This window comes from Penaeus japonicus, unplaced genomic scaffold, assembly GCF_977035675.1.
Source record: "Penaeus japonicus unplaced genomic scaffold, GWHDUDI00000001_assembly GWHDUDI00000003, whole genome shotgun sequence".
Lineage (NCBI taxonomy): Eukaryota > Metazoa > Arthropoda > Malacostraca > Decapoda > Penaeidae > Penaeus > Penaeus japonicus.
The window spans coordinates 10,798,982-10,802,445 of record NW_028234405.1 but is presented as its reverse complement, the minus strand read 5'-3'; the positions used below and the strand labels follow the sequence as shown (position 1 = coordinate 10,802,445).

General features: G+C 46.4%; 1 protein-coding gene across 1 annotated transcript in view; it reads left to right on the top strand.

Annotated features, from left to right (window-relative positions):
- Nucleotides 1-546, top strand: part of LOC122265154 (E3 ubiquitin-protein ligase TRIM9-like) — a 2,302-nt gene extending 1,756 nt beyond the window's left edge. The window contains exon 1 of the mRNA XM_043034295.2: nucleotides 1-546. This exon is cut by the window's left edge and continues 1,756 nt beyond it. The gene's annotated coding sequence lies outside the window, so the exon portion shown is untranslated.
- The last annotated feature ends 2,918 nt before the right edge of the window (nucleotides 547-3,464 follow it).

Here is a 3,464-nt window from a genome sequence, read left to right as displayed (position 1 = left end):
CTTAACGCGCCGCCATTCATTCATAACAGTCACTACAACCACAGACCCATCACCCACTACAACCCAAGCGCACTCTCGACCACATACACATAGCATCATACACTATTCAGTACACCAACCTCTGGAGCCAATTCACACCAACCACTACAGCCACACTCATCGCATATATACACTCCCAACAAACCGCCCCAGCTCCTAAACCCGAGAACACAGCACCCATTACAAAGCCTCCAGACCCCGCCCTCATTACCCATGCCATACCACCCACGCCCTTCAGGAAAGCATCCTCTTCTTGGTATCGTCTTCTCCCTGTCACGGAAAGGAAGACTCTGATTAATGTTGAGATATTAATAAAAAAAAAAAACCCGTGGCCGGAGAGACCCGAAAAGGGAGGTTTCCACACCGCCTCCCGGGGTCAGATAACACGGAGAGGGGACGCGGAATAGTGAGGGGAACGCGTAGACGCTTGAGGGGAGAAGGGAAGAGGGAAGGAAGAGCGGTAGAGGAAAGGAGGAATGAAGGGGAAAAGAGAGTCATCTGATGATGTTCAAGGGGGAAGTGTACTGTTAATGGGAGAAATGGGGGCGGGGGGAGGGGGGGGCGCTACTTACGGCATGATGGTGAAGGGATAGTGAGATAGTGAATGGGGGGGGGGGGCGGACTGAGAATAGCTTTGTGATAAAGGGGTGCGTTTGACAAGGGGCGCGTATGTGTATGAAGGGTGCGTATTAGCGACGGGAAGAAAAGTGCGTTGGAAGAGAACGAAGAGTGTGTTTACATGAAGAAAGAGCTCGTGAGGAAGGGAAAGGAGTGTTAACGAGATAATAAGAAGGGCGTACGTATTAAGGGGAAAGTGATATGCAGACGAGGGGAATGAGGAAGTAATAGTGAAAGAATTCGGTGCATGTTAATGAGGGAAAAATTAGCTTTATCGGAGAAAATGTCTTGGTTGGAGAAATGAAGATCTTCAAGACAATTAAAAGAAGATGAAAAGGTTAAGGAAACGAGAGTGTGTTGGGGATGAATAAAGAAGTATTGTTCCGCGGACAGAAGTAGACGTGATAACGCAGAGACGAGGTAAAGTTGCGTTCGCAGGAGATAAAAGGAGGGGACAAAGGAATGGATGAGGGAAGGAAGGAGGTGGTAGAGTGAAGGAGGTCGAGGAGGAGATGGAGGAGAGGGAAGAAGGTAGAGGGTGCGTGATGGAGAGAGGGAAGGAGAAGGAGGAAGAAGAGGTTGGGGGGTTAGGGGGGACGGATGGAGGATGAAGGAGGTGAAGTAGGGGAAGGAAGGGAGAAAAGACGGGGAGGGAGGAGGGAGTGAAGGAAGAAGTGGAGCGAAGGGAGAAAAGGAGGGGAGGGAAGGGAGTAGAGAAGGGGAGGGAGGAGAGAGGGAAGGGAGAAGGGGTGGAGGGATTGGAGAAGAGGAGGGAGGAGGGGAGGAAGGTGGAATGGAAGGGGGAGATAAGGGTGGGGGGAAAGGAGAGAAAGATGAAGATGGTCGAGAGAGAAAGAGAGAGAGAGAGAGAGAGAGAGAGAGAGAGAGAGAGAGAGAGAGAGAGAGAGAGAGAGAGAGAGAGAGAGAGAGAGAGAGAGAGAGAAAAGGATAAGGGGGAGGGAGGGTTGGTGAGTGAATAAGAAGTTGAACGTTTTATTTAGGGCGAAGAGCAAGCTTTTAGGGGGAGCGAACTTTTTCAAAGGTGGGAGGAAGTGAATACTAATGAAAGGCAATCAAAGGAGACATGGATAAAGGGGGTAGAGGATCCATAATATTAATAGGGTCTAGAAAAAAAGGACAATTTTGAATAAGGAAATATAAGGTACTCTAAGGGTGATGTTGGTGATGAAACAACAAAGTGATAATAAACAAAAATATTTACAATGATCAGAAAGGTAAGAAAAATACGTACCCCTTAATACACACACACACACACACACACACACACACACACACACACACACACACACACACACACACACACACACACACACACACACACACACACACACACGACAAAACACACACACACACACACACATGAATACATGCATGTGTGTGTGTGTGTGCATGTGTTTTGTCGTGTGTCCGTGTACCTAGTTGTGTACACATATTTGGGTAATTCTTTTTATGGCAAGAGATCCTTTTCAGCAAGTATATGACGAGAACAGAGTATTAGACATTCGATTAAGGAAAGATAATAAAGCAAGGCTGAAAGAGAGTCATTAGACGGGAGATGAAGACCCCAAACAAAGCAGTGAAGCTGAGTGAGTCTTTAACACACGTGCACCTCACTTTCTCCCCCATTTTCTTTCCTTCATTTTTCACTTCATTTCCCTTTCTCTTTTTTCTCCATCTCTGTTAGTCTCTCTATTCTCATTTCTTTTCTTCTCTTCTCCTCTACTCTCTCTTTCTCTCTTTCTATCACTTTATCCTTCACTCTTCCCTCTCTCTCCTCCTCCTCCTCTCTCTTCTCTCACTTTATCCTCTCCTCTCTCCTTCTCCATCTCTCTCTCTCTCTCTCTCTCTCTCTCTCTCTCTCTCTCTCTCTCTCTCTCCTTCCCTCCCTCCTTCCCTCCCTCCCTCCTTCTCTCTCTCAGTCTCTCTCACTCACTCTCACTTTCACCCTCTCACCTTCCTCCCCCGATTCTCATTCTCTGCGAGGGTTGCGTTAATAGTGAAGATAATGGTGATCTTGGCTTACCGTCTCTTGTGAATGGGTAAGTTGACGCTCTGTTGACCATGAGGATGATGCAGAGTTAGTCAACAAGATTTGATGGAGAACGAGAGGAGAGGATCGCTCGCTGTGTTTTGAAATGCGACGATAAAGGGGCATCAATCTACTTTCTTTAAAGATTATTATTAGATAAAATAATTTATCCTTGATGCCGAGAAGGTAAACGCCATTTGTAAATGTATATAGAGACAGCAACGAAGTCCAGAAAGAGACGGGGGGGAGTGCCACACGTGCGAAAGCCTGACAGAACTTCATTCCCGATGCATCACATGTTCCGCTGGCGATGGACGGCAGCGAAAGTCAGGAAAATACGAGTATAAGCACATGGCCAAATTTACGATTACGCCCTGCACACTGGATGAAGCATTGATGCCAGCCCCATTTGGAAAGATAGCGAGGCCGGAATAGATAGCAGGCTGATTGAATAGCGTGATTGTGGTGGTGGGGTGAAGGTGATGATTCTGATGGACAAGGTGGTTGTGGCAGTTATGTTGGCGGTGGTGATGATAACATTGGGGAAGACGGTAGGATGCGCTGCGGGAAATGATGTTGAAGAGAATGATGACAGTGTGGATTGTTTCGGTCACCAAGATGCCTAAAATGGATAATATTGATAGCAATGGTGATGATAATGATATGATGATAACGATAATGATAATGATGATGAAAATAATGATAGTGATGATAATACTGACAGTGATGATGAAACAATAATAACAGTAATGATAAA